At 46.3% G+C, this 26,076-nt stretch overlaps 1 protein-coding gene across 4 annotated transcripts in view; it reads right to left on the minus strand.

Moving 5' to 3' along the window:
* Window positions 1-23,265, minus strand: part of CASZ1 (castor zinc finger 1) — a 198,772-nt gene extending 175,507 nt beyond the window's left edge. For 3 of the 4 annotated variants that reach the window (XM_039564074.1, XM_039564079.1, XM_039564076.1), the window contains exon 1: window positions 23,174-23,265. The gene's annotated coding sequence lies outside the window, so the exon portion shown is untranslated. Of the gene's footprint in view, window positions 1-22,795; window positions 22,871-23,173 lie in introns of those variants that run through there. The other variant, XM_039564075.1, reaches the window with a different exon arrangement.
* Window positions 23,266-26,076: the final 2,811 nt, after the last annotated feature.

The following is a 26,076-nucleotide window of genomic DNA, read 5'->3' on the forward strand; positions in this document are numbered from 1 at the left end:
TGAAGAAGTGCAGAGTCCAGCTCTAGACCTGCCTGCTCTGCTGCACGGGGTGGATAGTCATCTGCAGACCAGAACAAACTACTTACAGACAAAACAAATGCACAAAGCATGTACAGTTACAAAATCTGAAAAAAATTTTAAAATCTGATACAAATAAAAATAGAGCAACTAAGAAGAAATTAATTTAGAGGGAATTTTGCAGTGATAACTAGAGGAAAGAAGTGCATGTCTTCTTAGTAACCTGTACTTACCTGGATCAGGAAGCAGCCGTAAGTTCTGGGTGCAGTTTCTGGGAAAACCATTGAGCAGAAACCCAGAGGAAAGCAAGAAAATCCTACTTCTTTCTAGACAAAAGCAGTTCACCCCTACCATTTGCTGGGAAAGCTTTAGGTGAGACTCCTTTCCCCTCGTCTGAGTGAACTGCTTTTTACTTTGATGAAGCTCAGCTCTGTTTCAAAGAAACCAAAGCCGAAGGTGACCATTGCTATTTTTTTAATCATAATTTTATGAGCATGTTAACCTTAATTCACAAATGCTCTACAGAGTGAATTTCCTTCTATTCCATTTTTCACCCTTGATTAACAATATTTCAAACCCACAGATTTCTAAAAATGTGTATAAGAAGATACCTCATACAAACTTGTATGGTTTAATACAGAGCTCTCTCTTTTCTACAAAATCCACATAAAAATAAGGTTGTTATCAATTAATTTGAACTGAGCTGAAAAAGCTGTTTCAGTGCAGACTATCAGTTTAACTACCACACCTCAAATTAAACAGGTATAAATGCTTTATACATAAAAGGCTCTAGATTATAGAGTACAAACTCAACTTCTACCTTCTCCTCCTTTTCAGCACTTATGCTCCAAATTTCCTTTGGGAATTGACGTGTTGGACAGTGGGAAAAAGGTGTTTCGCATGTGCATGTGGAGATCACTTTGCTCTCATGTTTACAACACGAAGTTTGGAAAAGTTGTTTAAAGTAAGTGCTTTCTCCTCCAGTTCATTGTTTAATGCATATTTTCCTTTCAAGATTTTTGTTAATAAAGATCCTCTTTTGTTCTTCTAAACCCCAGCTTTTATGGAGAAAACACTCTGCCCTAAATCATCATCTCCAGGCAAAGGAAAGCTGCTTACGGTGTTCCCACTTATTGCACACACATAACTCTACGTGGAGATTCTTAATCTTCACCCACCCAAGATTAAGGCAACACAAATTATGAAATCGATACCGATACACAGAGCAACATCTATTACAGTTTCAGTGTTTTGGTTATATCTTTTTCTAAACTATTAAAGCAGTATGATTTTAATGTGGTTGTTGTTGTTTATGCAATACAAATTCTCTGTTGTTTGATGCTGTGGGTACTTATGCAAATACCCCATTTTCCTTATAGAAATCTTTCCTTTGACACCTCATGTGAGTAAAGAAAATACTCGAGTGTTTGCAAGATAAGGATCCATTTATATTTAAGGCTCCATTACTGATCAGGAGGCAAAGAGTGTCCTTATGGTGGATATAAATTACAGTTATACTAATTTTAAAGACCCTTACTCTCTGTTCTAGTCATGTAGCAGAAGAGCTTTCAAATAAAGGATATTCTTCTCTCACCACAGTTTCAGTTCCTTTCTTTCATTAATCAAAAGCTATCCTACAGATATATATTTTCTCTCTATGTGCATGTCTGAATATCTCTTTGAGGTTTAACACTCCTGTACCTGATTCAAACACAACAAATCGAAAATCCTTTTGCCACCAACTGCAACAGGCATTTCCAGAAGTTACATCAACACAAGTCACGCAATTAAACTTTAATGAAAGCATAAAAACAAAACCACCAAGCAGCCCCTAGTACTTGCTTTGTCTTTCACACAATCTATCTTAAAAAGGCAGGACATTAAAATGGAAGATCCTCTGGCTAAAGCTGTGCCGTAAATAACTTTTTTCCTAATGAATTCCACCTCTTTACTCCACTGAATCAGCAGAGCTGGATGGAATTTCTGTCCTCTCTTCCTTCTCTATGTATAAAAGGACGGACTGTTGATAAAACTAGTAATCCATGAAGATTGCCTCTCTGAGGTGAGATGCCTCCTGGCAGGAGTTCTACTTTTGGGGGGGGTGTAACACCCTCCCTGGCCCCGAGCTGCTGTGCTGAGCCAGCCCCTCAAAAACAGCAGGACCGCTGGTGTTGTAACGTGAGAGCTCGTGCAAGCAGGAGAAACAGAGAATGTTACGGCAACTTGAAATGTTCATGCACATTTCCCTCATAAAATGTACAGACCCAAGTCTTCCAAATGTCTCAGTACCTGCAGCTTGGGAAGGCTTCAGCTAGAGCTGTAAGTGTTCAACACCTCTCCACAACGGGTGCCTGAACCTCGACATGCTGCTCCTCTCTTTCTACCTCACCCTCTGCTCATATATTTCCACAACTGCAAATTATATCCCTTTAAAATCAAACCTTTTATTTAGCATCTGCTCAGATCGTATCATTTGATGAAAGGTAACTGGGGTTTACACAAGGACAAGAGAATAGAAATGGGCTGTCATTTCCAAAATATAGTTAGGAAAGGCAAAAAGGAAGCAGCAGAAGGGTCACAGTTGGATCATAAAAAGCCATTAAGGCCCTGAACTAGGGAGTTCCACTGGCTCCAGTTCATTCACAGCAGCCGAAACAGGACTTTGCACAGTGAGGAGTAAATTCAAGCTTGCACAAAGTAGGACAAGTCCAGTTTTCCTGTGTCTCTTACAACTTTTTTCCTGCTAGGATTTTTCTATCTTCTAGAGTGTGTAACAAAACAAGCTTAAAATCAAGATACATTTTAGAATGTTTCACGTAAAAATTTATCTGTCACCATGTATTTTTCCCACTGTAACTCTTTTGAACAGTGAGACAATCAGTTTGTTTAAGGGTTTGGTCTTCTTGAACTAGTCCCCTAGACCACTATATCTGGACTCTAAGTACTGCAGAAAAAGCATAAAATAAATTTAAGGTCAGCAAAATGCTGACGAAAAAAATGAATTGGGAAAGTGTCTTAGATCATACTTTTGTCTTGAAGAATTTTTTCTCTGTTCGTATAATAAAGTATCTAATCAGTATCATTACTCTTTCCGTTACCTGCCAAAAAGTTTTTCAGTTTTGACCTGAGTTTCCTTACTATATTTAAATTTTATTTAAATAAACAGCTTTTTCGGCTCAGTTCAAATTAACTGATAACAACCTTATTTTTATGTGGATTTTGTAGAAAAGAGAGAGCTCTGTATTAAACCATACAACCTACATTTGGATAGGGTTTGGGGTTTTTTCAGGTCACTGTATTGTATTACAAAATCAAACATCTGTCTATAAGAAGAGAATATTTTCTTACATTTACAAAGCACCATTCCTCCCCAGGTGAGGTCAGTGCCATGAAAGTGCAGCCAGCACTGGCAAAGTCTCACTCTGTATAGATTTGCCACTATCCAGAGCAGGGAAAGACTACTGTCCTTTTCCAGTGCTTCTCAAACCATGTGTAAATCAACCACTAATGTACTGGGGTTTCTCTTCTACACACCACATTACATCCTCCAGCTCTGAATGTGCCACGGATGAAAAAGGGGCAACGCATTTGGCGAAGGTGTAGCAGATGCTGTAACAGCACAGCACCAAGCAAGCCTCTTCTGTAGCACAAATGAAGACTTCACTCCAGCACAATATCTCACCCATTTAGAATGAACAGAGAAGAAGAAATCCCATCAAACAGGAGCTGGGCTGGGCTATGAAACCTGGGATTAGACATATGGAAAACCACCTGAGAAAGCAGGCTTGGGAAGGCAGTGAGGGATTGAATTCCTTATCCTCCCTGTCTGGTAAACAGTTCCAGCCATCTCAGCACACTCACTACACATCCTCCCAAACTCAGATGTGCAACAGACGTGTAGAGACACAACCTGTCGATGACAGGAAGGAGAGGAGACACAAGGAGGAACTGGGAGAACAGGACAAATGAAACAATGCAGACAAAGGCGAGAAGGCAGGTGACAGGTACAGCGGTGCCAGACAGCAGAAGTGACAAACTGGAATCCACAAAGTGTTTCGAAGTACTGCAGGAAGCAGCTCGAACCAGAGAGCAAACATGGGAGCCTGAACCGTGAGCGTAGGTGTGTGGTAAAGTCCCCAGCTAGGTAGTACCGGCTTGGTCGTGCCAAATAAGACAGACTATTTCAGAGCCTCAGTACAGGCACAGAACAGTTCTGCTAACTCAAGGACAGTTTTAAACACTACCAGCTCTCTAGGTTAGAAAGAACTTCCTGTTTGCAGTCTGGAGCTTTCCAGTTGCCTTGAGGATGAGCAGTTATGAGTCTAAAACACTGGTCTGATAGCAAAACAGAAAAAGAGAGAAAGCTTGTAGGCCTGGGGGTTCCCATGACTGCCTGAGCTGAGCAGTTCTTCCTGCCTGGAGCCAGGAAGAGTTGCCCAGGGAGATCAAACCTGCCCTACAAAGTCCCAAATCCAAGTCATGCAAATTCCAATCTTCCTCCAAGCACTGATACCAGCACAGGGACTCTGACTTCATCAGATGCATGAAGGAAATGGAAAAAGGAGGAGGGGCCTTACTGCCTACACACATACACACCCCACCTCAGGCAATAGAGGGGGTGTAAATAATGGAGCAGGTTCAGCAGCCAACAGCATTCAGGGTCGAGTCAGTAATCCCCTTTTTCCATTTCCATTTGCTATTTGATGTAATTATAGTTTTTGATTGAAATCCACCCGGAGTGTAACCCCTCTGCTTAATGCACTGCTTAAATCCTTGGGTACACAACCACGCTGCTCCCCAGACTCGCCTGGAATAGGAAACCATTTCAATGCCAAAAATAAGTCTTTGCTTGCTTTGGTAACGCCCTCAGTCTTGGCTCAGTCTCTGCTACACCCACCAAAGAAGCAGGGCAGGGAGTTTAAGAGGGCTGCCCAATACCACCCATGGCTAGTGACTGTGCTGTAAGTTGAACCTGCAAGAGGGTTAAACTTCTGAAGGCTTTCTTTAATGCCCAGACACTAGAAGAGGTGGCACAGCCATAAGGACAAAGGACCTGGAGCCTGGCCTCAACTTTCCCAGTAGATTTGCTGCTATCCAGACAAAAAATAGTAACAAGTCAAAGCCCTATCCTGCCTTCGCATGGGGTAAACAGTGGTTTCTGTCCTGAAAGGCCTCCCGAGGATAACATGAATAGATGATATTCATAGTCCAAAGGAGGGCTGGGAAATCTACCTCTCTGTAATATCAGATCACTGGAGCAGGTTCTTCTTCTCCAGTTCACTCAGCACCACTTCGCCAAGAATGCAGGGCAACAGCTGGACCAGGTGGCCAGACACCAAACGAGTACCTGAGCCATTACATCCCACAGAAGCAGCAGCCCACAGCAGTGTGACGGGGCTAGCAGCAAAATCGCTAGTATTGCTGGAGAGAAACTGCCTAGGAACAAGCAGTGCTTGAGGGGCCCATCAGTCTGCTGGACAGCAGAAGGAAAAGGGTTCTCTGAGGACTTCATACCCAAATCAGTACCTCTTTCACTGTAAAAAGCCTAATGTCGGTTGGGGAGGTACATAATACAATACACAGACTTGCTTTAAACAAGCATCTCAGGACAATGAACAAATGTACAATTTCACTCAAGATTAAGAAAAAAAAGTCTTAATTCTCCTGTACAGGACAAACTCAGCATGGCTCACTTCAACGCCAGAATTGTGTGAAGACTGAGGTATATGCAAGGTGAACATGACTAGGGAACAGTAACTCAAAGCCTTCCCCAGCAGGGGAATGGAGCCTCTGGGATTTGAAAAAAAGGGATGTTACAACTCCTGCTCCACACTTTCCTTTGCACAAGGAGAATGAAGGCCTTGAAGTTACCCCATGAGATTTTCAGACCTGTTGCAGAAACTTAGAAAAGTCCAAGAAAGCTGCTATGCTTTGGATGCTTCTACACCCTGAGACACCCCCCTCCACGAGGTATGTGGCCAGCTCAGCGCAGGACCTTTGGAACCAAACAAGGCTCTTTGGACCTGAGTGTGTGTCATTACAGCATCATTTATGTCAAGGCCAAGCACTGGCAAAAGTGTGATGAGAACAGCACTGTTATAAACTACTTTACAAAGGTGAAAGGGACCAGATAATCAGCCCATCCCTTTCTATTTCATGCCACAGAGGAGTCCTGTGTGAAGGAGGAGGTCACTGAACCAGCCTCTTGGGTTGGAGGCACCTTCCCTGGCAGCACCGTGACTCAGCAGGGAATCAGAGCCAGGCAGTGCCTGGCAGCTGGATGGGCTGGGCTGTGGCAGGAAGATGAAGACGGCAAAGCAAAAGAGAAGCACAGGCAACATGGGAAGCGTGGGTCACCTGGGCCAGAAAGCAAAACCCGCCCTGGGCTTTCACACTTCTAGGAGCTGTCTGTCACTGACAGTAACTGGTAATCAGCAGAGCCCCAGCTGCTGCACGTCCTTCACCAGGAGGAATTGCATGGCCAGCACAGGGCAGGACACACACCTTGCCCACTGGAACCTCCATGTCCTGTTCTGCCCCTTCCTGATGCTCACGGCAGCTAAAGCCACTCACCAGCATAAACCTGCTTCTCATCAGCTCTTCCCACTCTGCTCCAGCCCTTCCACTCAGTGGGCACAGGCAGTCAGATTTTTTTTCTCTCTCCTCATCAGATCTCTCTGTCTCTCTGAAATATTCAGATGATTTGGTTTTGTTCTCCTCTCCCCCACATCAAATCCTCCCCCTGCTTGTGGAAGCAGTGGATTTCACCCAGGCACAGAAGGCTAATTTACACCCTTCAGGGTTTAAAATAGCAGTGGCGTAAATGAAAAGTCCAATTTCTTCAAATTTGCATTGTAAAACCATCCTTCAACTTCCTTGAAATAAATTTTACTATTTTATTAGTGCAAACAAAATGGTAATAAAACACTAATACAGTGCCTTGTATCCAGGGGAAGAGCTAAAATTAACATAGACCGAGCAGTGTTTGCTATTACATTCAATTACCTTTTTACTTGAGATTTACATTCTCATCCCCTTAATCTCCATAGTGGTGGCTTTGAAACCATTCCCCACAGTCACTCCTGTGCTTGGAATGGATGGCAGGAAAGCTGCTCACTCGCCACTACTGCTCCTGCTGCCAGCACCCCAGTACCAGCCTCTTCCCTCGAGAATCCTGGGCAAGTTTCCCTGGAACGTCTCTGAAGAGAAAACACAGCAAGTGTGTTCACCTGCCTCTCTTAGTCTCACTTGGGCCCTAATTTCTAAACTCCAGACAAATACACTAGCACCAAAAATACAGCCTGTGTTCTACAGCTGCCTTCAATCTGGCTCTGGAAACTGTTCCTTAATTCTCAAATACAAGCCATGTTGCAGGTAATTTTTATTATCTCCATTGTACAGATACAAAAACTAAGGCAAAGACTGAGGACCAAAGTCAGAATGCGGCAGCTCTTGGTGTACAACTGGAATAGCATCTTTTGTAGTGGAAGTATGCCAGCTTTTGCCTAGGGCTCACTGAATTCAGACTCTGCTCCAGCATTATTTAACTGGGATTGTGTCCTGCAGCCCAAGCTTAGAGGTAAAGTTAGGAAAAGAGCAGCTCCAGGGCTGTCTGATGAAACTCAGAAGGAACCTGCACTGGAAAGAAAGGTGCATATTCCCGCTAATACAATCCAGGGAATCCACTTCCCCAGCATCAGGGTAAGTTTTTAATTGGCAGCATCTTTGGATGCTTTAATATAGTAGGCATGGCAGTGTTTTGGCCGTTATCAAAAGACTGGAAAGACTTCCACAGGACACCACAGGAAACTCTTGCATCAGTCCAGCTCCAGAGACAAGACCTTCATTCTTGGCTCCTCTTTCTTCCTTTTTGTGCACTGGAAGTTGGACACCTCCCCACTTTAAGCCAAGTCAAAATATTTAACCTTTCTTTGGAGAGCATGGCCAGCATCTGCAATACAGGCGATATCCCCAACTTTGCTCACTCCTTTTGACACAGCGTTTTGTGATACCCAGATGAGATAACAGAGATTAATTAAGCATTGTGCAACATATTTCTAAGCTGGCCAAGAAAGGACTGAACAGCCTTTCATCCCAGTCTCCTCACTACCCAGCCATTCCAGCATTACCAGACCACTACAGCACTGCATAGAGTCAACAGCTAAGAAGTACAGTGCAATTTGGGAAGGTACCAGGCAGCCTCCTAGGGAGGAGCATCTCCTGAGAGAAACAGATCCCTTGAGTGTCACCCCAGCCCAGGCCAGCTGTACTGAACACACAACATGTGGACTGCCAGGTGCAGGACAGAGAGAGCTGTCACCACCTGTTTGGATGGAAAAACACTTCTATGTGCTCCAACCAAGTTCCAGGAGTGCTGCATGGCCCTGATCATACCTACAGTAGGCACCAATGAACTGGCTGTAATGGCCCCGCTGAAACCCAATCCCACCAGGATCCCTTTTGTCCCACACAGCAGCAGATTACTCTAATTTCCAGTGTCCCTTGGGCAGCTATCTCACAACTCCCAGTTCTTCTTTTTGAAGAATAACATTGCAGATGATTCACCAAGAGATTATGTGCCAACCTGAAAAAAAGGGAGGTCTGTGCTGTAGCACTTGGTGATACTCAGGAGTCCTCTAGGCAGTATCCCTGACAGCTGCCTTCATGGTTCTCTTTGTTTTCTCCTCAACAAAACCCTCTGGTTTCTGCATTTTAATCAGGATTTGTCTGCCTAGCCCCTAAATTGCTCATCTGTCTCTCCTCCTGAGAAGCATGGTCCTTCATGCTTCCCCTCTAGCCATCTTGATCTTCATGGCTGGAGGAGAAGGATCATGCAAAGCATGAACAAATGATAGATTATGATAGATAAATGATAGAACAACTGACAAATCCTTCCCATCCAAATAACAAATGTGTCCCCAGGAAACCTTTCATCTGTCCACCTTCTAGAAGGCAGTACACAAAAGCCCTTGTGCAAATAAAATTATTACAAGACACTGAGCAATACAAAAGACCCCAAACAATAAAGGGTAGGAAGAAGAAACCTGTCCAAGAGCACAGAGCTGAGGTTGGTTTCAGCAGGTCTTCTGTCCCTTTTTTCTGTTCTCTTTCCCCTGTTCCCCTGAACAAAGGAAGTTTGTTGTCAGGTTCAAACATTTCCTGGGCCTTGTCCGAGTTCCACCTTGTTTTCTTTTTCTCTTTTCCCCACCCTGTACAAATAAAGCAAAAACCAACTGGCACCACCTGTGAGGAAAGGACAACTAAATGCAGAATTTTATCTTTTCTTTCTTTTCTCCCTCCTTCTTTTTCCCTTTTTCTTGGCCAGAAATTTTGGGCAAAGGACAAAAGGTATTGTTGGGTAAGCATAATTCCAGGGGCTGAGTCACTAAAGCGCTGGCTGCTGCTGGGGTACAGTAAGCCAAGCTGCTGCTTCACTAAGTGCAACAAAAATGCCAGCAGCACCACTGCAAGCTCTGCTAGCCCCAAAGCACAAGGGACAACTGAAGATCCACATAGCACAAAATGTGCAAAGAAATTAAGTAAAATTCTGGTACAAATATCCTCACCTAAGAAATCTCAAGAGAAAGACTGTCACACCACAGACTGGGCTCTTCCCTGAAAACAGTAAAGGTTGTGAAGGTCACAGTAAAAAGTTACAGCCTTTACTTATGACAAAGGAAGGCTCAGCTGCCTTCTTCAGTTCTTCATCCAGGCCTGCTTTTTTGATTTCACAACCCAAGTCAGACGCACAGCTGGTCAGTCCTGCAAGTGGCCTCTTTCCCCACCACTGTAAGCTCTGGAGGCAGGGAGCTCCCACTGCTCCTGCAGCCCCAAGCACTGCTGAAGGGGCACGGGGCTTCCAAACAGCCCTACGATGCAGAAAATCATCAGCCCATTTCTGGCTGCAAATTAAACGGTGCCCCAAGCGGGTACTTGCTCAGAGCATGTTCTAAAGCACACTGTAGACCCTTGGAACTACATGGCGCATTTGGGGGAGCTGGAGCACTGGCTGTTTGTTTATTTTATGATGCACTTTGGTCTCTCTCAGTTGCACTGTTATCCTACACCTGTTTGCTCCCTTTCTCCAGGCTGATAACAGGCAGCACGTTGTGCAGTGGGGGCCTGGCCTGGCTCTTTTTGTGTTTAATGAGACATATGTATTTAGTTCCAGACTATCAATAGTCAGGGAGAAGGAAGAGGAAGAAAATTTCCCTCAATAGGCATAATCAGTTCAGCAGTGATGTGGAGCAAGGTCCTGAAATGGACAGAAAGAGAACAAATGCCTTTGTTGAACAACTCTCAGGAGGGCAAACCCTGCTTCCCCAGAGCAGCACATCTCCTTTGGAAACCCACACGCATGCAGGGTGTTACACTGCTGCTCCATTTCCTTAATGCAGACACAGGCCTGGCCTCTTTCAACAGTTCTGGCATCTCTTCATGGCAGACCCCATGACACACGGAGGCGGCTGAGAACAAGAGATCATGCTTTTCCAGGAACAGAGAATCCAGATTTTCTGGTTTATAAATTTTCCCATCTGAATTTGTTTTGTTGTTTGTAGGGTAGATCACCAGAGATAAGGAGAGAAAAGTAAATATCAGAGCAGTGGCAGCCCTGATGGGCTCAGATGAATTTCTTGCATGTCACAATCTCCTGTTTGGGCAGAAATTTGAATGCATTTTCCAGCAGCAACACAGATAAACTGGCATCTCCCCTGGGGAATGTTTCAGTTTTTGCAGCTGCCTACAGGTTCTGTGACGCAGGAACTGAGGAGCTTGGACATGCCCACTCTCAAGACTGACTCCATAAGGACATGGCAACTTCTCTACTATTTGCATGGCAAAAATTAAAACCATCTCAGACTTCTTCATGTGAAGCCCCTTAGAAGAGCCTATAGATGAGCAGGTTATTACCTGAAACAACTGCAATGAAAGACTGCATTGGGGAAGTCCTGCACAAGCTTCCAAGTGGCATAGGAAAGAATGATTAGGTCATCTCCACGTAACAGAACCAGTAGCTTCACCACTCTGTGGCACAGGGCCTGTCAGAGCCTGTTCTCTGGGGAAGAATCCCCCAGGATTGCAGCCAGATGGTCTTGGGAACAGATCTCCCAAGCTCTACCAAATGTCTCAGGTAAGACCAGGTCCTATGGGACCTATCAGGACCTCTCTTCCCACCTCTGCAGCCTTGTCCCAAGGCTCTGAACTGGCTTCCAGTGCCAAAGGCTGTCTAGGTACAGGAAGGCACCTGCAGACTAGAGCAAACATGGGCCTGGAGGAGCATTCTGAGGAGTGGAACCACGGGGCCAGGAGCTGTGATGCTAAGCATGTTTGTCCTCCCCTGCAACGCCTAAGCCCGGCTGCTGAATTTACACACAGCAAGGACAACTTGGTAAAGCCAGCGCAGTGCTGTCAGCTGGGAGCCTCTGCACACTAAGCTCCTGGTTAAATGTTTTCATCAAAACCAGAGCGAGAAAGTGCAGAGCAAACACCACCAATTAGTGGCTGGGATGAATCGTTCCTGCCAGCAGATCTGGTGAGAGGGGCATGAGTCACCTTAACCCTTTAGGAGCCAGAGCCAGATCCAGCACAACTCCACAGGGAAGACGAGGAATACAGGAGAGGAAACCTCTCCTGGATCTTAAATTTGAAACCACTCCTTTTCATTTATTTGTAGGAAGTTGAATTCAGGAGCAAACACTTGCTGTGTTTGGAACCACATTATCCCCATAACCTCTGCCATCACCATTCTGCTCCAGTGAGCTGGTTTGGAGAGCCAGGCAGCACCCCAGGGCAGAGGCTGCCAGATGCACGTTGAGGAGGTCTGGTTGAGGGGTGGGTCATCCCTCAAGCCATCTCTACCTTCCAAGCCCATTCCAGAAAATATCACCTCACTTTTGCTGAAGACCGAGGTGTCAGTGGGAGTAACATGACAATACTCAATGTCTCATTCAAGGACAAAATGCTTCCCCATTAGAAACATGAGGAAATGTAGTCAGCAGTAAGAGGACAGGGCTCAGATGCTTATGCCCCTTTTTCTCTACACTGCTGTAAACTGTCCAATTTCTGAACATGTAAGAGGTGGGCAAAGTTAACTGTGTGACAGGGCTAAATTCTCTTTCAGTATAAGTAACATGCTGCTGTTTGTGGCAGGATTTAGTGCCACAAGTGTAAGCCAAAACTTCAGCTATCTAGGAGTATCCAATGTTGCAACACGACAGGTGTTCAGAGAGATCAGTCACTTCTGCAGCAACAAACCCTGAAGTCAGAACTCTCCTTTTGCTCTCAGTCCCTCAAGCAAGTACCCACTGACTCCACCTCAGCAAGGACTGAGCAGACACTGTAGGAAGGGCCCAGGACTGTGTATGGACCAAATCCTGCCCACTTACGATACCATCCAGCAGAGATGGCATTGCTGTGCCGGGAGGTGTTTTGCAAACTCTCTGCAAGGGAATCTACCTTGAACCCAGCTCCCTGTCTCAAAGTGAGGGACAGAAAAGGCACGGGGGCAGTGGACCTGCAGCTACGGAGATCAAGAGGCATTCACCCAAGGTGAGGAAGCTAAAAGCCAGGAAAGGATAAATTAGCACCACGGCTGATATTGGGGAGGTTCCTTTCAGTCTAGAGCTATGTAGGATGCAACCCATGATCTGGCCCTCCACAGTTCCACGTGTCCAAAGCTGGGGCCCCCCAAATGTGAATTTTGAGCATAGCAGGACTACTGGAGCAGATAGTTTCAGATCCTGCTGAGCCAGCTTGTGGCTGTATTCAAAATTGAGTAAATTTACAGCTGTAAGCTGGGAGTTTATACAACCCATAACTTGTTAGGGATGGCTGACCAAGCCAGAACGATCGCTCTCCAGCCAACAGAGCTCTTATTGGTTAGCCCTCTGAGTGCCTGGTAGGTTTTATTATTTTTCTTTTTTTCTTTTGCTTAGGTGGGGGGTGGGAAAGGAAACATCTATTTTTGTTCCTTTACTCACCAAAGACAAAGCAAAATTAAATCTCAGGTTCAATCCACTACAGATTCCTCAGTGTATCAGCTGGGGACTGCGGCAAGCCCAGTGACCATTTCCTTTGATGAGGCTGCTGTATTTTTCTCACTCTGCATAGAGTCTTGCACCATGAACAGCTCCACAGGATTCAATGTATTATCACCAGAGTTCACAAGGCTACTCTTATGCTGGCCGCTTTTGTGTGGACACTTCCCACAGACGCTACTCTGCTCCAACCTGGGCTGCAAGAAAATGTGGTCTGAGTTGTCTGAGTTTAGTACAGCAAATACGGTGCCCTGAGATGTTCCTTCCATCTCTTTTGCAAGGATAAACAGCTGGAGCAGTACCAGATCTGAAGTGATCTGAACCTGGATTCACACACAGCAACACAAGGAGCTGCCAAGTAATGGGAAGGCAGCAGGCAGAGAGTGCGAGCAGGACTCAAGGAGCCCTCTGATGGGAACAAAACCAGCATCATCCACTGTGCCTGCAAGTGTGAAAGTTATCCAGTCTGAGGGAAGCATGGGACTTGCCTGCATGTAACTGCCTCAGCCTAAGATCCTCTACTTTCATTACAGCATGGTCCCAGTTCTTGTCTGAAAGGTATTTTTAGCAGGAAGTCCAAACATGATCCGACTGCAACAAGACTGGATGAAGGGCTAGGAGGTTCTCCTGGGACTCACTATTCTTTGTGACCACAGACGAGACAAGGACAGTCACACCAGCTTCCACAACACACACATTCAGGAGCATGAAGTGCTCAAGCATGGTGAGAGGGATGTATACCCACCTCGGTAGTTACATGGCTGCAGGCACACCATTCACTGCCCTGGGAGGATGCAGTTTTTCTAGGACATGGCTAAGGAGCATAAGTAGGTCTCTCCTTTAACCTCTGCTCCATCCTGAATACGTAACAGCCCAGAACACCAATAGTTTACATGAGTTAAAGAGCCAGCTGAGGCTTTAGGGACTCAGGCAGGATAAAATACTCTTTAGCACCCAACCACCATATAAGAAAATTAGGTAAATGGGGATCTTTGGTGAAGTCTTAAACAGGAGACCATAAAAGGGGAAATTTCCTCTCTCCCTGCTCTGTGAGCAGGGATCACACTACCTACTGCTGCTCCCACAGTTTAAAATACTTAAGTCCTCCAAGGTGCAGCTTAATTTTCTTTTTTAAAAAAGAAAAGTGTCAGTCTAATTAGATAAATCCTCCAAGCACGTGGCCCGGAGTTCGTCATGGAAATTAACCTCCTTGAAAGATCACAGTGACTGAAATAAGAAACTGTGTGTTTTGGCATAGTGCAGTGAAATGGGAGATGCAGGCTGCATTTCATACACCTTCCCTTTCATAAACCTGCCGCATTTCATATCTGCCCTACTGGCCCTGAGCTCGGCAGCAAGACTTTATCTCCGAATGCCTGTTTGCAAATCGCTGCTGAGAGGTTACAATAACCCCTGGGAGAGATTCTTCTGGCTCACTAGTGTGAAAAGGACACTGCTCCCCTCGTACAAAGCTGGACCAGCCAGAGGCACTGGTGGAGGGAGGGGCTCATCACCAGCAGACCTCTGGAGAGAATGTTCTGCAGACACAGCTCCCGTGGGGAGGCAGCCAGGCTGGGAGCTATTTGCCAGCCTCCCAGCTGCTCTGCCAGCCTCATCATGCACCATGCAGGCAAGCGTAATTCTGTGCAGCCCTCGCTCTTCCTGGCATGGGGATGGGCTGAGTGGGGCAGGAGGGAGATACCTCGAGGCCGCAGGCTGCGATCACGTAGCTCAGTTTGCATTTATGCCAGGTGCATTCACGTCTTCTTATTTAGAAGGCTCTGCCCATCCACACTGGGAAAGGTGTAGGGCTGGCAGTTCATACTGCTTAGGAATAACATGTCCCAGTACCTTTGCTATTGGAAGCAGAAGCAAAACCAGGAAAGAAAAGAACTGGCTTATAAGTAAAAGTCAACTGCCACCCCCACCTTCAAATACAAGCAGAACCAGGCTACCTTTTACTTTTAGGAAACACTTTCCAGTCAACTTCTCTCCTAGCCCAGCAGACAAAACTTATGCTCAGGTCACGCTCTTAGCACTTGTTCCTCAGGCCCCTCCCAAGTGTCACTACACAACACATTTTAATAGACAGCTGAAACAAGACCCCTTTTCACAGTACCAAATAGACCATTAGGGGATTCTCTCTCTAAGTTTTCCAGTTCCCACTGTTCTTTCAAAGGATAGCATCCAAACCCAAAAACTCCCTGAAAAACCTGTTCATCTACCTTCCTCCTTCCCAAGTCTGATGGATGCTGGTGTGTGTGACATCGTGCTGCCCTCCCAGCACTGAGACCAGCCTTGCCAGCTGACTTCACACACAGAAGGATCAGGAGCAGCCTCAGAGACCAACTCAGAGGTGACTTGTATTGTCATTGAAATGACAAGCCCTATGGCTTAGAATCTGGGAGTTGTTACAAATGTTGTTTCAAAACAGCATCACTGGTTGCAGATATTGCAAAAGCAGGATACCTTCTGGAGAGAAAACTACCCCAAAATGCCAGGGTGGGCAAGGAGCCAAAGGCCCCCAAAGGCCCCCAAGGCCCCAAAGAACTGACAGTTCTGCTACGCCTTTTCCTACAGCAATTATTACGCACAAGGCCTTGGCAGCTTGATGGCTCTAGAGCTCGCCCCGTGAGCACAGACCCTTGTATCCCCAGCTCCTATTCTAGACCAGCTCAATCCCGTGTGGACGGTATTAGCTGACACCTCATCAACAGCCACTGGACAGAGTGAGTAAGGGGGGTTGCAGACAGATACCTCTGTACAAGAAACGGAGCCTCCTTGCTACAACTCATTAGCTGTCTCAGGAAAGAGTTCAAAAGACAGATGATGCACAAAAACTGCATTCCAGTTTCCTCCTGCTCCCTCCAGATCAGGGCTAAGGCATGCTGGAAGGACACTACAGGAGAAACCAGGATAAATTCAGGCCTAATGCATTTCCTTAGCAGTTCTCTGCCAAGTACAGGCAAACCCCACAGTTCCATTACTAATAACTTAATACCTCATAATATTACCAATGTAATACGTAACCTTGATTCCAAGCACCTGGACCCAGAAAAATCAGCATTTAGCAAGACTTACACCTCACTGCATTTGGCTTCTGCCAACTGATCAAAACTCAGCATCCACAACTCCTTTCCACCTGCTCCAAAGTATTTGGAGTAATTTTTAAAAAGGTAAAGCTCCTACTTCAGCCAGAAGCTAAGGGCTGAACCAGAGAGACAACGCAGGAGGGGGAAAAAAATATTCAAGTGCTATTCCACTCCCCTTATTTAGGCTCTGGATGCATTAGGCAAATTCCCAATTACAGCAATCCCTTCTGCCTGCAACTGGAGTTGAGATAAGAGACCAGAAAGAAGGGCCAGTGGGCATCACTGAAAACTCAGCATCTTCCATTACACATCAGCACAGTATAAAAAGGGCGATGTCAACCCTGAAATGCTTTTTTCCAAAAGAACACACACACACCCTTTAGAATGGGTATGGTGAAATCTGCCTGGAGAGGGAAGGACTCAGCAACACCAGCAGGTTCCTGACTCCTTATCATCAAAGCAAGCAGCCCAGCCCCTGAATTAATTTCATCAGTGTCCTCTTTCTTCCCTCTCCAAGGGCTCAAATCCCCGAACACGACTGCAAACACACTGCCAAGGAGGTCGTGCGATGTCTGAATCCACAACGGATTCAAAGACATCTCCATGTTTTGCTGTCAGCCTGAAGTTTGAATAAGGGAGCCCACCAGAAAAGAGTGAATGAACACTGGCAGCTGCCAGCAGAGCCGAGCCTGTGCTTTAAGCCACCTAGTGTCCGAGCCGCGCAGGGAGATGCTTCAGGAAATTCAGGCAAAGAGAAGGAGTTGAGACATCCAACAAGAGCGACGCGGAAAGAAGCAAAGAACAGGGCGCACCGGCTGAGGAGCAACCCCGAGCCGAGGAAGCAGGCGCCAGAGAGGAGGCATGGCAAAGCACCCTCCCTGGGACGCTGCTCCTGCCCGGGCTGGGGTGACACCCTTCAGCACAGGGCCGAGGAGGGTGGACAGCAGACTCGTTTCTCAAACTGATGTCCGTCAGAGAACGTCACCATTTAGAGGCCAACATTTCAGCCCCAAGGTCCAGCTGGGTTGCTCGGATGCAAATCTGGGAGATCTCTGGGATGCAAACTTGGAGACAACTTGCCCCAGCATACACCTGTGGAGCGAACCCAAAGCGTCCCAGAGGCACAAGCCCTACTAACCCGTGCCCACTCCCTTAAAAACCACTTTCATCCACATCGCCTCTCCTGCCCCCGCAGTAGCCCCCTCCTCCTCACTCTCTTTCTCTGTGTCCTCGAGACTCCTCTCACCTTGAGGAGTGTTAGGATTACCCAGCATTTACACTCAATGCTCCTCTTTATTCCTTAAGACTTATTAAGAATGATAATGAGCTCCAAAGCAGTGACACGTCTCTCTCTCTCCCCCTCTGTCGCGCTCTCTCTCTCTCTCTCTCTCTCTACGTGCCTTTTCCGTCAAAGGCACACAGGACAAATCCGACCAAAAAAAAAAAAAAAAAAAAAATACCCTGACAATATGGATCAAGGACACATGAGGATTTATATTCTACAAATCCAGCCTTTTTTGTTTTTATTATTTCTCCTCAAATTCCATTCCTTTCCTCTTCTTACTCATGTTCTCCCCCCCTCTACTCCAAACCTCTCAGACTTTGAATGAAAAAGAAGAGAAGAAAGCTGCTTGCCTGGAAAACCTCGTTAATGTGGAGCTCTTAAACGGTTGATTAATTTTAGCAAAATTTACGATGTGCCCTTGCTTTTCTTTGAAGCTGCAGTCTTATATACCAAAAGCAAGTTAACTTTGAGATCTCTGTGCGAGCCAACTGCCCCCTAATTCTTGGATACCCTATTTAGGTACAACAAATATACGGGAGAGAAATGCTACACCAGAGCATGGAAACAGTCACCCTGTTGGATGCTCAAAGTGGTTCGATTCAAATCCCTTTAGCACAGCCTGATAACCACAAGCTGAAAACTCCCAACTTTTAGCTATTTAACTTCCCATAAAGATTTTTTTAAAAAATCACCAGTCAGTCCTTCAAAAACAAAAGGAAAAGAGGGACACATAAACACAAATTTCAAGAGAAGTCTCTCCAAGTTACATCTGCACGCACCACAGAAACGCCAGACTCTCGGCTGCACTAGAAACATCAGGTTCTCCCAAAGCCACCTTTAAACCAGCTATGTTTTGCCAGAGGGAAAAACTGAGCCTAAGGAAACATCATAATACTGATCTATGCATATCCTGAACTACACCTCAATATTTCAGTCATCTCCCCAGCTTCCTCCTACCCAGTATTTCCTTTTATTCTTTGTCTCCCTCTGCTAGACTCTGTTTTTCTGATACAGACATCAGGAGGTTAAGGGCTCAATTATCAAGTCTGTTGAATCCTCAGCTTCACATTACTTAGGAGGTTCTCTGTTGCTCTTTGGAACTACACTGCAAAATCTCTTTCCTTCTCGGCTTTTCTTTTTCCTACTTGTAACGTCTATTTCCGACACACCCCTGTGTGAGAACCCACAAATCTATTTGGGGTAAATGGAAAGAAACCCTGAATTGGTTTGGGAGACAGAAACATTAATAAAAATAACCTTAAGACTGCCTAGCCAGACTGAACCTGAAGCACTCACAATCCTGAAACCTAAAGTAACATCCACATGGAATTTACAAAATATGATTCGAGTGGTTCTAATTAGCCCCAGTCTGTGGAAATTTGGAAGGAAGCGGCTCTTTGATTAATGTTACAAACCAGAAAGGAAACATATTTTAAAAGTTAAAGTAGCAGCATTGTGGAATACGGAATCATTACCAGCATGCATTTATGATACCTGCCTCAATCAGATGGCTTGGGGTTTTGTTTTTAGGGTTTTTTCCTTTTTACTTCAAGAAAAAAAGGAAGACAGGATGCAAGTAAAAGCTTTTGTTCATGGAAGTGTGCGGTGCTTTTATCTCCCAAGGAATTTATATAGCTGGACTGTGTATAAATCTTTCTGAAAATGAAATTAGCAAAACCAAAACAGGGGTGAAGGTGCTGGGGGGAGTATGGGAGGGGGCAACCATCACCTCAGTAAATCATAGTGGATAACCAGCCACTGGCTTGGACAGATAGCAAATTCAGCTTTAATAGGAAGAAACAGAGTTGGAAAGGGAAAGAACAAGATTCATACCTGCAGAAAACTCCTTGCTAAAATGGGGGGCTATTTTTAATAAGCTTTTGAAAGTTACTGTGCAAGTTTTCTTGGGCTTGAAAAGAAAAAGGAAATAAGGGTTTTTTTCCAGCTAGCTTGATTGTTTTGGGTGGAGCTCAAGCATGTGTGTATATATGCTGTATATAAAAATGAATTACTAATTCTTTCCTGGAAACTGTTTGAATTACAATCTGCAAGATACAAAAACACACCTTTATTTTAACACTGATTTTAATACAGATAGAATTGGAGGGAGGGGGGAAAAGTGAGGGAAACGGTTTTTTTCCCAGTACACAGCAAAACCCTTAAGCAAGAATGACGTCCCACCACATATACCCAGAGACACTTTGCTCAGCTGTACAACACCAACTTAACTCCAGCCTTCAGTGGCTTTTCCCTGTACAAAGGCTTCGGTCTGAAACTGCAAGAATGACAATGTCATGTGTGTGGAAAGCTGACACTTGGATCTTTTAAAAAGAAATGAGGAAAAATAAGCTGTTGACTTCTTGGTTAAAGTATTTTCTTGTTCTAACTCATGTTCTTATGTCACTGGGCTAAAAAAAAAAAAGAGAGAGAGAGGGAGAGAGAGAGATATGACTTTCCTTGAATGATCTGTTTAACCTAAGCCAGAGGAAAAAAAAAGAAGTCATTAATTACTTATGTGAGCTATTGCTTCTGAAAGACAATAAACCTGCCTGGTCGCCATGGATATGACATATTTGCTCTGAAAACAACACAATAATTAGCAAAGGGGAAAGATACAAGGAGAATATGCAAACTCCTGAGTTTAAAGCCATAGCGTTTCCTTTTTCCCCCCTCCTTTTTTTACTTGTCAGAGTCAATTCTGTTTGCAATTCAAATCAAACAAATAAACAGAATACTTACAAAAATTTTTAAATGATTTCCCACACATCAAATCACACACGCAGGAAAAAAAAAAAGGAATAAAAAAAAATTACAAAAAAAAAAAGGAAAAAATTAACAAGGAAAAGGATTTAAGTCTAGTATGGACAGATCATAAACCACTTGGTGTTTTCCGTATACGTATATGTATGCATATACATATATATGTGAAATATAAATGTATATACATACAAAAACATATATGAGTTATAAGGGTTACATCCACTATTTCCTCTGGGATTATTCTTTTATTTTTAGGATCAGTATAGAAGCATACCAAGAGGAAAAACATCGTGGAAACATTCTGAAGATACACTAAAAGAAAGTACAACAAAGGTTTGTTTTTTTTCTGTGTTAAACATGCATTGTGTTGGTAGTATATTTTTTGCAAACCTTTGCACTTTTCTCTACAAGATGAGAAAAAATCACAATTGGTGTGCACCGTGCGTCAACCTAATCAACACACCGGCTTAGCAGGACTTCTGAAATTTTAAGCATAAAAAAATTCTTCTCTCTCCTCAATTACTTTAGTTCAAAAGTGATATCACACTGAATCACATGTAATAATGCAATGGATAAGTTAAGAAATAATGAAAACTGAGTTATATGCAGAGAGGCTTCTTTGAAATAATTTATAAACGTTGCAGGGAAAATGTTTTTTAGATTGCTCTCTCATTAAGATGAGACAAAGACTATTAAAACCTTCTCTAATGCAGTAGCTTTCTGGATTCTGACCTTCCACATTTAGAAACCAAGTAATAAAAACACCCTAACAAGCACTTTATCTTTGGAGATATTTGACTTTGAACTTATTTTAACTTTAAAAAGACTTGGAAGGTATAAAAATAACAATATAGTTGCCACAAGTTTCTGTTGTTGTTGTGTTTGCAAAGCTAAAAAAAAAAAAATCTTTAGAACAAAATAAGCAGATTAAGGAAACATCCCCCTAATTTAACTCTCTTTTTCTGTTTTTTTTTTAAACAATAGTTTTTAGATGGACGCTTTGATCTTGAAAGGGTTCTGCTATCTTGTGTGATGAGGGGGGAAAAATGATCTGTTTTAAATGATGATGCAAAAAAAAGGATCAAAGCCCTGACTTTCTGTTAGCCATAATAAGTTCTGTCTTGCACAAAGCTTCAACTTCAGGCTTTAATATATAAAATATACAGGAGCCCAGTAAAAGCGCTGAAAAGGTACAAAGTCTGAAAACAAAAGGGGACACTGCTCCTTTAAACGTTTTAGTGCATATGGAGTTTGATTTCTGAAAGAGATCAGTTTAACATCTCCATAGAAACCAGCAACAGATTATCATCAACAGAATAAATAACTAGTCTAATAAATTAAACAGGAGGCATAAGATCTGGAAACTTGATTACTGAAGTTCAACAATATTCTCCCATAAACTCTTCCAAGCCACCTTTAGGGTAGCTACCAAGGTGGCAGCGACACACAGATAAAAGGTAGGTGGGAAGCAGGCAGGACTTCTGAAATGAGAAGTCCGAAACCTTCGCAAGAAATTATACCACGCTAACAGTCAGCAAATCAATAGAGGAAATAAATTCATCAATGAAGTTTTGGGAGAGGCAGCTACTCTTCCAGGGAGCAGGCTGCCAGGACCCGCTGTGCAGTGCAGCGCGGACAGGAGGGGGCACACGGAAGGTGGACGTGCAGCTCCTGAGAAGTTTCACCTTTCTGACCCGAAAGAGCAGGAGGGCTCGAGTCGATCGATCAAACCTGCCGTGATTCGGAGCAGCCTCCGGCCGCAGCCCACCCCTCAAAGTTTGCCGCACAAGTTGCCCGCCGCGCAGCCAGGCGCTCACGGCGCCGGCCCCGAGGCAAGCGGCAGCGCCAGTCCCGCGCCCGCCCGAGCCTCTTGACAGCTCGCTCGCCGCCCCGGGCCGCCGCCGAGCCCGCTCTGCTCTGCGCCCCGGATGCCCCTCGCTCCTCCTCTGCTCCCCGGGACGGTGCTCCGCGGCCGGCGGCGCTGGCGGTCCCGGCACGACACCGCTCCTCGCCTTCCCCGTCCGCGCCCCGCGCCCCCCACCGGCCCGGCTCTGAGTGACGGCTCGGACACCTGTTCCCGTCCCCAGAGCCTCCAGCGCGGGCAGCCGCTCCCCCGGGAGTCACGGCCCGCGCCCCCCACCCACCGCCACCCCGGTCAGTCGCCCCCGCCCGCCACTGCCCCGCCGCGCACGGGGGAAAGGGGGAAAGGGGAAGGAGGCGAAGGGGGGAAACTTCCTGGCTCCGGATGGCAAATCAGCTGCACATTCTGCAAATACCACCGGGTAAAAATAACCTGCTGCTTCGCCCGGGGGGCCGGGCACCGGCTGCCCCGACCCGCGCTCCCGGCCGCCGCGGCCCCTACCCACCCCGTCCCTGCCGGGGGGCTGCGGCCGTGCCGCTGTGGGCACCGGGAGAAGCGCTGCCGGCCCCGGCCCGGCCACTTTGCAGAAAGTTCCACGGCACGGCTCGCCCCGCCGCACCCGGCCCTATCCGCCGAGCGCTCCAGCTGCCGCTCGCCCAACTTTGCTGCCGCCTTTCCCCTCCCACCACTCGGTGCCTCGCCGGGACCCTCGGGCGGTGCGGCGCGGCGGGGCTGCGGTTACCTGCCCTCAGCGCGGAGCGGGAGCACGTGTTCCCCCGTCCCCTGCCCGGGCTCCTGCCAAAGTCTTGGAAATTGACGGGCGCCGCCGCGGCCGCGGCTCCGCCGCCGAGCGGGCACGGCGCTACCCCGCCGCCGGCGGCCCCCTGCCGCCACGGCACCTCCCTCCTCCCGCGGGGCCGGGCGGCCGCCGCTGCCCCCGCTGTCGGCCGGTGCCCGCCGAGGCTGCCCGCTGCCCGCGAAGGTGGGCGCTGCCCCACGGGAACCGGCTCGGAGCGCGGAGCGCTGCCCACCTGCCGGGCAGCGCCGCCCGCCGCGCAGCGCCCCGACCCCGGGGCTGCCGGCAGCGGGGCCGGGGCCGGGCGGGAGCGGACGGGCTTACCTGCACTTGGGGCTGCTTTGGTTGACTTTCCAAGTCAAGGGAAATGTGTGTGTGTTTGGGATGGAGGCAGCAGCGCGCATGCGCCATCAAACTTGCCCTGATCCCGGATTTTTCCTCCTCGCGCTCCCCTTTGCTTTGATTATTGAATTTTCCTATTTCTAACAGGAGGGCGGGCGTCGCGCAAAACCCGGCCTGGAGGCCGCCGCCGCCCGCTCCGGCCCGCCCGGGGTGGGGGAATGGGGGGAGCGGCGGGAGGGAGCGGGCACGGAGCGGACTCGGTCTCCAGGCAGGCAGGGCAGACAGGCAAGGGAGAGGCGCCTGCAAAACCCGGACCGGATCACCCTCCCCTGGCAAGGGAAAAGGCGAGAAAGTGTCCCCATTTCCCAGCCCGCGCGGGCAGCTGCCTGTCCCCTACCCTGGTTCCTGCACCAGCGGTTCCTCTTCCCCATCCGTCCTCCTTCCCAGGGAACCACTGTAAGTTTTATAAAATTTTCTGTTTTGCACCCTGCTGACCCCTGTTCACCTTAGTTCCCTGAGACTAAACTCCATGGAGATGACAAATAACTAGGTTGTGTCTACTGCTTTATTCTCCAGCTGGTTTTCCTAGGCATGATGTTCAGTTGCTATTTTACAAACTTCTAAACTTCAGTACTTTTCTTTTGCTAATGTTCTTTGTCTGGATTTCACTCAAGTTTAGAACTAACCATTGTCTCGTATCTACAACTGTACTATTTCTCAGTTTGGCAGTGCTGGCTTTGCTAGCAGTTGCACAGAGGACTAACTTTTGCACGTCTGGATCCTAGAGAAAATGCCAAGGATCAAACATGCAAGCTATGAGCAGTCTTGTAGACTGGGCTGGTTTTGGGAGATGTCTTTGCAGGATCAGAGACAAGAGTTCGCATGCACCTGAATTTCCAACAGGCAGGCATCACATTTCTGTGTTAAACTACTTTCCCCAGCTCTATCTTTCATTTCACCGAGACAGCGAGTATACATTACAGTTACATGTGCACGTTTTGTGGTGGTGATTCCCTAGAAGCATCCACAGAGACCTTTTCCTTCATCCCCTGGTTCCCTCTAGAGGAGCCAAGAGCCTGGGCTCGCTGCAGTCAGCACTGGGGTTTGGAGGTACAGCTGCCTGCCTGCCCAGGCAGTAGGTCTGTGGGATGGAGCTGCCTCCATCGTAGGGCTTGCAGGATTTGGGCCCTAGGCCGTAGCTAGGCAAACCTGTACGCTCTTGGATAATTTTGCTCATTGGCAGCAGGGAGCTCCACATCAGCACACCCACACAGAAGCCCTTGCCGAAGCGTCTTGCTCTTCCTGTGTGCTTCCCTGTCTGTGTCTGTCTTCACCTGTTGCCTCTTGTCCGGTGCTTACACCATCAGCTCTTTGGGGCAGAAACCATGGATTTGCTCTGGATTTGTCAGTGCCTTGCACAATGTGGCCCAGCTCCATAACCACAACTCCTATGTGCTATTGCCACATACATAAATAATAATAATTAATAATAATGGGCTAATTCCTCTGATTTTGATGTGACTACTCATGTGAGTAAAAGTGACTCACATACATGAGCGTTTGTGGGACCACTGCCAGCTCTTGAGCTTTTATTGTGAGTCTTCCAATATTTGGTGTTCTCTTTTGATCCCCAGCTCCTGGAATGACTCGTTTCTAGCACTTGTGTTTACACAAGGACGCTTGGAAATGTGGCCTAGTGCTCCCAAAAGCCTCAGAAGCCAGAGAACAAATAGGAAACCTCCAAAGAAATAAATTTTTAACGGCTTTTGCGAAAATCCTGTGATTTGGCAGCTCGGGGAGGAGTGGAGGCTGACTCATGAATTTTGAGCAGTCAGGTTTAGCAATATGCATCAAGTTAAATATTTTGGTCCCTGTAACGACTAGACTTCTACTAACCAGGCCAAACTTACAGTGCAGAGACATATTCTGTGGAAATAATGTTTAAAGTGCCTGTGTATTCGCAAAGTCTGAGGTTTTGTATATTCACATATTGTTTAGGATTTGTCATTCTGTAGTTATTTGTTTCTACCTGTTCACAGTAAGAAAGCAGGAAAATAGGCATGAAAATGGATTAAAGTAAATAGGACTGTGTGAGACTGTTATAACAATTGTGGCAAGTATTTATAAATTGCTGAAAATACAACCACCAAACTTCCTGATTTTGTATGCTGGAGAGACACTGCCAGGTTAAAACCCTTGTGTTGCTGAAAGTAAATGTCCCAACTTCTTCTTACAAAAGTAAAAGGGAGCAGGTCCCAAGCCATGAATTCTTGCTTATGAGGCATCCCTGAAGAATGAAGGGTTGGGAGAATAGGGCCCTTTAATTAAACCTGCATCGTTACTTTTAATTGCATTTACTTACTGTTTTCTCTTGTTCACGTTTTTGCATTTCTCTCATCTAGTGTGTTGAACGCAGACTGAATGGTCTTCCTTCTGCTTGGAAGTTTCCTAATTTTGAAGTGCTGTGGAGCTGGCCTAGTTAGGAGGAGGACTTGGGCACAGCCAAGTGTTTTTGAGGTGGTCCTGTTTATCACCACAGATCCCTCCTGCCTGTGCTCCCCTGCATGTGGTGGGAAGCTCGGACACCATATGAGCTGTGCCTCTGACAGCTTTGAGTCTCCTTCCAGACCACAGCTCGCTCCAAAGCCCATTCAGCTCTCCCATGTTCGCTATACGAGCCCCAGAGTGCGCAGCTCCTCAGCCAGATAGAACAGGAGGTAATGACACCTTACACAGCCCGTTCTAGATAGAAAGAAAATAATTTAGCAAATTGCAAATGATGCATACTTAACTATTTATGCAGCATCTTCCTGTCATCAACCCAAAGCAATTTTACTTCCGTGTTGAACAGTGGATGAAAATGTTCTATAGATTTAACCATTGCG

Source organism: Corvus cornix, chromosome 21 (genome assembly GCF_000738735.6).
Source record: "Corvus cornix cornix isolate S_Up_H32 chromosome 21, ASM73873v5, whole genome shotgun sequence".
In the NCBI taxonomy this organism is placed as follows: domain Eukaryota; kingdom Metazoa; phylum Chordata; class Aves; order Passeriformes; family Corvidae; genus Corvus; species Corvus cornix.